The following is a 9,518-nucleotide window of genomic DNA, read 5'->3' as shown; positions in this document are numbered from 1 at the left end:
GACAATTTACTGTGAAAATTTGACCCAGAAGAGGACAAATTTTTCATATGTAAGCGAATTGAAGGTGGGCAATCAAAACCTTAGTATTCTCTGGTTTCCATATTTTACCTGCAATATCCCAATTTGTGTTGTATACATTTTGTTCTATTACATGTGTCTGACTTGACTGCAATAACTCTCAGTCCATTTTTCAAACACACTATAACAAAGCCTGCAAATATGAACTAAAACTTGAGCTAGCAACTACAAATAATTTACTGGGAGTAATTTTCAATATTTATTTTTCTATACTCATTATTTAAAAAATTCATTTATGGTGGCAACTCGAAATCAGGAAAAGTAATTTTAATTCTAATCCCAAATCCCCCACTTACCTGCTGTGTGAACTTGGGCAAGGGACTTTATTATTCTGTGCCTCAGTTTCCTCATTTGTAAAATGGGGATTAAATGTCCTTTCTCCTTCCCTCTCAGACTGTGAGTCCCATATTGGATCGGGACTGGGATTGATCTGTCTATGTGTCCCCCACTGCTTAGCCCAGTACTTGGAACTTAGTAAGTGCTTAACAATATTATTATTGTTATTAGTAGTAGTAATCTTGTCTTGTTTTATGCTGTTGTAACGTTTCTGACCCACAGCTACTCCATGGACACATCTCTCCCAGAACACCCCACCTCCATCTGCAATCCTTCTGGTAGTGTACCCAAAGAGTTTTTTTGGTAAAAATATGGAAGTGGTTTACCCCTGCCTTCTTCCACATAGCAAATGAGTCTCCACCCTCTATTCTCTCCCATGCCACTGCTGCCCAGCACAGGTGAGTTTTGACTTGTCGCAGATTGCCTTCCACTCTCTAGCTTACTGCCCAAGCTAGGAATGGAATGGGTAGGCCTCTGCTTGACTCTCCCTCCCATAGCTGAGACTGGTAGAGTACTGGAAACTCTCCAGGTGCGATCTTGAGAATAGAAGAAGTAATAATAGCAGTATATTATTCATGATGTCAAAGAAGGGTATTTCTGATATTTTATCTCTGCAATGCAAACTGCTTTATACCTCCAGAGGGAGATAGTTACTAGAAACATGTAAATCCTAAAGAGAAATGGCCAAAGTATATAAAATAAAGTCATACTGATGAACTGAGTAGGGAAATTACCCCAGCTAGACCATGCCCCAGTTTTTGTTTTGACTTTCAACTATATTCAGACTTTGGTAATGTTCTTGGCTTGGTCAATAAATTTTGCGAGCATGAAAATTCTTGGAAAATGGTCACGATACTACAAATTGAACCAACACAGGACACTCTAAAACATAAAAAAATGAACAGAACAGCCTTGTCGAAGGCACATTTCCTCACATAAATTTTGAAATCAACTATTTTGCCCATTTAACTTCTGATTGTCTCTGCCCCAGTTTGGGGGATTATTGATTTGTAGTTGATTTTGCTTATCCCTTAAACCCTGGAACTAAAATCAATCAGTGGTATTTACTGAGCACTTATTGTGTGCAGAACACTGTACTGAACACTTGGAAGGGTCCAATACAACTAAAGGTCAGGAAATCTGGGCTATATGGCCAATTGGTCCTAACTTGTGATTCAGGGCAAATCACTCTATACCTTGCCAGGTACTAAAAAAGAGTCACACTGTTTATTTTCTTACAAAAACACAGGGAAATTGAGTTGACAAGCATAGCCAAATACAGTTGTATTGTACTCGTATACTGTACTCTCTGAAACATTCATTCATTCAATAATATTTATTGAGTGCTTGCCGTGTGCAGAGCACTGTACTAAGCATTTGGGAGAGTACAGTATGACAATAAATAGACACATTCCCGGCCCAAAATGAGCTTATATTCTAGAGGTTGGGAGACAAACATTAATATAAATAAATATATTAATAATAATGTTGGTATTTGTTAAGTGCTTTCTATGTGCTGAGCACTGTTCTAAGTGCTGGGGTAGATACAAGGGAATCAGGTTGTCCCACGTGGTGCTCACAGTTTTAATCCCAATTTTACAGATGAGGTAACTGAGCCGAGAAGTTAAGTGACTTGCCCAAAGTCACCCAGCTGACAGGTGACAGAGCCGGGATTAGAACCCGTGACCTCTGACTCCTAAGCCCGTGCTCTTCCCACTGAGCCACACTGCTTCAGATATGTACATAAGTGTTGTGGGGCTGGGCAGGGGAAAAACAAAGGGAGCAATTCAGGGTGCTGCAGAAAGGAGTAGGAGAAGAAGAAAGGTGGGGCTTAGTCAGAGAAGGCCTCCTGGAGGAGACGTGCCTTCAATAAGGCTTTGAAGTGGGGGAGAGTCATTGTCTGTCGGATTTGAGGAGGTAGGGCGTTCCAGGCCAGAGGCGGGATGTGGGCAAGGGTTCTGTGGCGAGATCAGAGAGATCGAGGCTCGGTGAGAAGGTTGGCATTAGAGCAATGAAGTGTGCAGACTGGCTTTTATTAGAAGAGTAGAGAGGTGAGGTAAGATGGGGCAAGGTGATGGAATGCTTTAAATAATAATAATTATGTTGGTATTTGTTGAGCATTTACTATATGCAGAGCACTGTTCTAAGCGCTGGGGTAGATATAGGGTAATCAGTTGTCCCACGTGAGGCTCACAGTCTTAATCCCCATTTTACAGATGAGGGAACTGAGGCACAGAGAAGTTAAATGACTTGACTACAGTCACACCACTGACAAGTGGCAGAGGCAGGATTCGAACCCACCACCTCTGACTTCCAAGCCCGGGCTCTTTCCACTGAGCCACGCTGCTTCTCTGAAAAGTCACTGGTGAAGAGTTTTTGTTTGGTGCAGAGGAGTATGGGAAACCACTGGAGTTTTTCGAGGAGTGGGGTGACATGTTCTGAACGCTTCTGTAGAAAAATGATCCGGGGAGGAGGGTGAAGCATGGACCGGAGTGGGGAGAGACAGGGGGCTGGAAGGTCAGCAAGGAGCCTGATGCCATAATCTGGGTGAGATAGGATGAGGGATTATACTGATGTGGTGGCACTGTGGATGGAGAGGAAAGGGCAGCTTTAAGCGATGTTGTGAAGATGGGACTGACAACTCTGCAGTACAGTCCTCTGCACATAGTAAGTGCTCAATAAATATGATTGAATGATTAATAAAAAGTCATCTTTTTCTCTCATCTGCCCATTCAAACATTTTCGCACCAACCCTGGTTGCTTACCCCCACTCCAGTATTATAATTCTGCAGTTTAGAGTAAAACCTTCATTCCTAGCATATTCTTGTGCTTCTCCAGTGAACCACCATGCTGCTTCTGGCAATCATTTGTAAATTGGAAACTCCTTGAGGGTCCTGACCTCTTCTTTTTTTGTACTTCCTATCTACTCTATTACCCTCTTTAAGTCCCTCATAGAATGATAGGTTCAGTTGATTGAACTAGGTTAGTTCAGTGACTGAGCTCACCTTTGGGTAGATGTGACCTTAGTTTGACGGTTTCAAGGAGTTAGTTCAACCACAAGTCACAATTCTGGTCATAAACTACAGATTAGAGGGATTGACAATCCTAGTCAGACTGATCTGGGGGTGACAGGGAGTATAGAGTCTTCAAAAAATTTACTGCTGATAATAATAATAATAATGGTATTTGTTAAGCACTTACTATGTGCAAGGCTCTGTTCTAAGCTCTGGGGTAGATTCAAGGAAATTGGGTTGGACGCAGTCCCTGTCCCACTTGGAGTTCACAGTCTTAATCCTCATTTTACAGATGAGGTAACTGAGGCACAGAGAAGTGGAGTGACTTGCCCAAGGTCGCCCAGCAGACAAATGGCAGAGCTGGGATTAGAACCCATGACCTTCTGACTCCCAGGACTGTTTTCTATCCACTACACCATGCTGCTTCTCTGAATCAGTGAATACTTCCGATGAATCAGTGGTATTTACCGAGCAACCACTCTACACAAAGCACTGTCCCTGTCCTCAAGGACTTTACAAACCATTGCTAATGTTTATTAACATTTCATCCCTGAATATAAACCTATCTTTCATTACTGGGAGCCCGTCATTGGGCAGGGATTGTCTCTATCTGTTGCCGAATTGTACATTTCAGGCGATTAGTACAGTGCTCTGCACATAGTAAGCGCTCAGTAAATACGATTGAATGAATTTACACAGATTTCACTATTCATGTGTCAGAACATGGCAGAAAAAGTCCAAAGAGCAAACACACTCTTGTTTGCACCTATGGTTAGGCCCTCACTACATTAATGGGTTTGCCCTTTGACGAGGAGTGTCTGTTTTCTTACCTAATCTTTTTTTTTTTAAAGTGGCATTTGTTAAGCGCTTATCATGTGCCAAGAAACGTACTAGGCATTGGGAGGATATAAGACAGGTGGATCGGACACAGTCCCTGCCCCACAAAGGGCTCACAGTCTCAATCCCCATTTTACAGATGAGGTAACTGAGGCCAAGAGAAGTGACGTGATTTGTCCAAGGTCACACAGCAGACAAGTTGTCGACAAGTTGTCTGACAAGCAGACAGGTTGTCAGACAAGTTGACAACTTGACAAGTTGTCAAGTTACGAGAAGCAGCGTGGCTCAGTGGAAAGAGCACGGGCTTTGGAGTCAGGGCTCATGAGTTTGAATCCCAGCTCTGCCACTTGTCGGCTGTGTGACTGTGGGCAAGTCACTTAACTTCTCTGTGCCTCAGTTCCCTCATCTGTAAAATGGGGATTAAGACTGTGAGCCCCACGTGGGACAACCTGATTCCCCTCTGTCTACCCCAGCGCTTAGAATAGTGCTCGGCACATAGTAAGCGCTTAACAAATACCAAAAAAAAAAAAAAGAATCAGGATTAGAACCCAGGTCCTCAGATTCCAGGCCCATGCTCTTTCCACTAGGGCATGCTGCTTCTCAAAATCTTCGCAAAATCTTGGGTTGGGGAGAGAAATCCCATTCCTTATTGCTTTAGCCATGCTGATATGTCCACTGCAGTGGTCTTCCAGTACTATTGCATACCGCACTATTTGAGAGTGTGCTTCATTATAATAATAATAATGTTGGTATTTGTTAAGCACTTACTAGGTGCAGAGCACTGTTCTAAGCACTGGGGTAGATACAGGGCAATCAGGTTGTCCCACGAGAGGCTCACAGTCTTCATCCCCATTTTACAGATGAGGGAACTGAGGCACAGAGAAGTTAAGTGACTTGTCCACAGTCACACAGCTGAAAAGCGGCAGAGCCGGGATTCAAACCCGTGACCTCTGACTCCCAAGCCCATGCTCGTTCCACTGAGCCATGCTGCTTCTTCATCACATTTATTTTGCTGAAAATTTAAGTCACTAAGTTGAAAACCCACTCTAAGTTGGTTCTCCTTGCACTGACTTTTGCAGTACTAACACTCTGCTCTTCTGCTATTCAACAAAAGATCATCCTATGATTCTCATGTCAAAATGTTAGACAGAAAGTGAATTATTTCAAACAAGAGCATAAGGATTCCAGCAACTTAACGCCATACAGTGTGCCAAGTATTTTTATGTGTTTTCCCTTAGATCACCAGCTCACATTTTTATTTACTCTGAATAAGTTCAATCTGCATGATCTATTTTCACGGTCATTCCTCATGGCTTATGGAAAACAGCTCACAAAAATAACTTAGGAGGAGAACAATTGGGAACGCTTGCGTCCAAATCAACTGAACAAAGTTTCACTGGAATTTCATGATGTATCTCAATTTAAAACATGGCCTCACCAGCCACCAGCTTCCATTTAGTAATGTCTGTCTAAACAACAGAATGAAATTCAGAAACGTCAACTGCAAACTCGAAAGGCAAAGGACAATAGGATTTCTTCAGTGAGGGAGTAATGATGATTATGGTATTTATTAAGTGCTTACTATGTGCCAAGCACTGTTCTAAACACTGGGATAGATACAAGGTAATCAGGTTGTCCCATGTAGGGCTCACAGTCTTAATCATTCATTCAATCCTATTTATTGAGCATTTACTGTGTGCAGAGCACTGTACTAAGCACTTGGAATGTACAATTCGGCAACAGATAGAGACAATCCCTGCCCAACAACGGGCTTACAGTCTAAAAGGGGGAGATAGCAAAACAAAACAAGCAGTCAGGCAATCCCCATTTTACAGATGAGGTAACTGAGGCAAAGAGAAGTGGCTTGCCCAAGGTCACACAGCAGACAAGTGGCAGAGTAGGATTAGAACCCACATCCTCTGACTCCCAAGCCCATGCTCTTGCCACTAGATTGCTTTAGCCAAATTTCACCTGCATTCAATATTGGAACAGAGGCGCTAACTCTTAGGGAAGTTTCTTCCCTCCAGGTGTTGTCCCTCCTCCCTAAATCAATCAATCAGTCAATCAAACACATTTATTGAGCTCTAAGCGCAGAGCTCTGTACTAAACTCCTTGGGAGAGTACAACAGAGTTGGAAGACACATTCCCTCCCCACAATGAGCTAAAGTCCTTCCTCTGACTGTGATTGGGCTGATGGAACATCCCTTCCTCTCCTAGCAATCATTCAGTGGTATTTATTGTTTACCATGCACAGAACTCTGTGCTAAATGCTTGGGAGAGTACAATATGGGCTGCAGACATGAACCATGCCTACAAGGTGCTTAAAGTTTAGAGGGTAGACGGACATCGAAATAAATTAAATACATGGGAAATGGCAGAGTATAAGAATATTTATAAAAGTAATGCGGGATTGAGGGGGGTTGACTGTGAAGTACTTAAAGGCAATGCAGGAGGGAGTAGGGAAAATGAGGCCTTGGTTGGTGAAGGCTTCTTGGAGGAGATGGGATTTTAGGATGGCTCTGAAGGTGGAGAGAATGGTGAAGTGGCAGATGAAAGAAGGAGTTTCAGGTCAGAGGGAAGAGATAGAGTCTCCAACTTCTCCTCCATCCAATCTATACTACACTCCCCTACCCAGATCATTTTTCTAAAACATCATTTCTGCAATTCTCCCCGATTCTTCAGAAAATCCCCGTGGTTGTCCAATCCTCTCCTCATAGAGCAGAAACTCCTGATCATCATCTTTAAGGTATCAACCAGCTGTGTCCCCGCTACCGATGTTCACTCTTCTCATAGTACGCCTGAGCTCTCAAAGCAAGCTGCTCACTAGGTGACTGCTACGTTACTCAAAGCAACATGTCAAGGTGGACAGAGATGTGGTGAGCCCACGGACAACAAGAGGAAGAGACCGGTGAAGCCACTAATAGACTCTACTTGAGGCAGGTGAAGGGGGGCCTGTGGGGGTGGAGCGTGGACGGAGGTGGGGTTTTCTCTCCCTGTTCTATCCAGTAACGGGCCTGGACTAATCAGTGACTGTCAAGTAGAGCCACAGCTGTGACTATAAGGTGCTTGTTTTGAATCATGAAAAGGCACCTGGAGCAGCATGGAGACACGCAGAAGCACTAAGAGAAGGAGCAGAGGCTTCTTGGACGTACAGAGGGAAGTAGAAGGGGCAGGAGAGTGGCGTTGGCAGAACGGGCTCCTTTGACCACAGACTGGTATTGGACCCTTGGTGGAGTGAGTGTGTGTACATATATATATATATGCGTGAGTCACTCCCTTGCATACTGGTAAAACTAAGTAAAAACTTTCCCCATTAACCTTGGTGATTGGAGGTGTGGTTTGACTTCTACTATTTATAATAATAATGTTGGTATTGGTTAAATGCTTACTATGTGCAGAGCACTGTTCTAAATGCTGGGGTAGACATCGGGTAATCAGGTTGCCCCATGTGAGACTCACAGTCTTAATCCCCATCTTACAGATAAGGGAACTGAGGCACAGAGAAGTGAAGTGACTTGCCCACAGTCACACAGCTGCCAAGTGGCAGAGCCACGATTCAAACCCGTGAACTCTGAATCCCAAGCCCGGGCTCTTTCCACTGAGCCACGCTGCTTCATGCATCAGAGAAGCAGTGTGGCTTAGTGGAAAGAGCCCGGGCTTGGGAGTCAGAGGTTGTAGGTTCTAATCCCGGCTCCATCACTTGTCAGTTGTGTGACTTTGGGCAAGTCGCTGAGCTTCTCTGGGCCTCAGTTGTAAAATGGGGATTAAGACTGAGCCCCATGTGGGACAATCTGTTAACCTTATATCCACCCTAGTGCTTAGAACAGTGCTTGGCACATAGTAAGTGCTTAAATACCATCATCACTGAGGCTCCCCTGGTCCAGGAAGGTCCTTGTTGGTATGAACTGGAGGTTAGCAACAAGAGTATGGGCCTGGGAATCAAAAGGTCATGGGTTCTAATCCATCTTTCCCACTTTTCTGCTGTGTGACCTTGGGCCTGTCATTTCACTTCTCTGTGCCTTAGTCACCTCATCTGTAAAATGAGCCCCTTGTGGGACAGGGACTGTGTCCAACCCAATTTGTATCTATCCCAGGGCTTAGTAGTGCTTAAGTGCCATAATTATTATTTTTCACTCATTTCTGTAATTACTGACCTCTTGCATCATACCCTCCCTTCTGTCTGGAACTCTTCCCTCTTCCCATCAGTGCTTAGTCCAGTGCCTGGCACATACTTAGTGCTTAAAAAAATACCATAATTGTCCATTATAATTTTCTGGAAGACCACTGCCCTCTCCATCTTCAAGACCCTTCTGAAATCACATCTCCTTCAAGAAACCTTCCTTGATGAACCTCCCAACTCCCCAGCTAATTTTCTCCCTCTACTGCCACTTTGAGATTTCCTCGTCAAGTGGGTACTCACTTGACTAGTACTTAAACCCATATCTTTATTGTCATCATCATCAATGGTATTTAATTATGACAAGGCACGGTACTAAGAGCTTGGCAGGGTATAATACAACACAGTTGGTAGACATGTTCCCTTGTCCCCATGAGGTTACAGTCTAGAGGTGGAGACAGACATTAATATGAATAAAGAATTTATAATATCAGTAGTATTGAGGGCTTACTGTGGGTAGAACACTGTACTAAGCACTTGAGAGAGTACAACAGAGTTGGTAGACATGTTCCCTGCCCACAACGGGCTTACAGTCTAGAGGGGGAGGCAGATATTACTATAAAACTTTTTATAATATATAACTTATAGACATGTACATAAGTGTTATGAGCTTGTGGGTGGGGCAAATATCAAATTCCCAGAGATCCAAGCTCAATCAATTTATTTTAGCATGTCTCCCCCACTAGATTGCAAACTTCTAGAGGACAGGATCATATATACTACCTTCAGACAGTCAATCAATCAGTGATATTCATTCAATTGTATCGGTTGAGTACTTACTGTGTGCAAAGCACTTGAGAGAGTACAACACAATAACAGACACATTGCCCACAATGAGAGGGACATTAATATACTTGCATAAGTAAATGTTACAGATAAACATATGTACTGTGGGGAACATATTGATATTTGAGTGTTCATTGTGTGCAGAGCTCTGTACTAAGGACTTGGGAGAGTATGTTTGTGAATTTTCTGGTTATTTTCACCTCTAAATCCTGGCCAAAATTCTTCCCCTCCTGGTTTGAGTGGTTTGGGGACCTCTACGTAGTGCACCCCAAATCACTGTACCCTATCTG

The 9,518-nt window shown here is 43.4% G+C and overlaps 1 non-coding gene across 1 annotated transcript; it reads right to left on the bottom strand.

Annotated features, from left to right (window-relative positions):
• Positions 1-822: 822 nt before the first annotated feature.
• LOC114817303 lies at positions 823-961 on the bottom strand. The gene has a single exon (XR_003765164.1). It is a non-coding gene; the product is annotated as a small nucleolar RNA SNORA7 (small nucleolar RNA).
• Between the last annotated feature and the right edge of the window lie 8,557 nt (positions 962-9,518).

The sequence above is a fragment of the Ornithorhynchus anatinus genome, chromosome 1 (genome assembly GCF_004115215.2).
Source record: "Ornithorhynchus anatinus isolate Pmale09 chromosome 1, mOrnAna1.pri.v4, whole genome shotgun sequence".
Taxonomy (NCBI): Eukaryota; Metazoa; Chordata; class Mammalia; order Monotremata; family Ornithorhynchidae; genus Ornithorhynchus; species Ornithorhynchus anatinus.
This window is presented reverse-complemented; position numbering and strand designations above follow the sequence as displayed.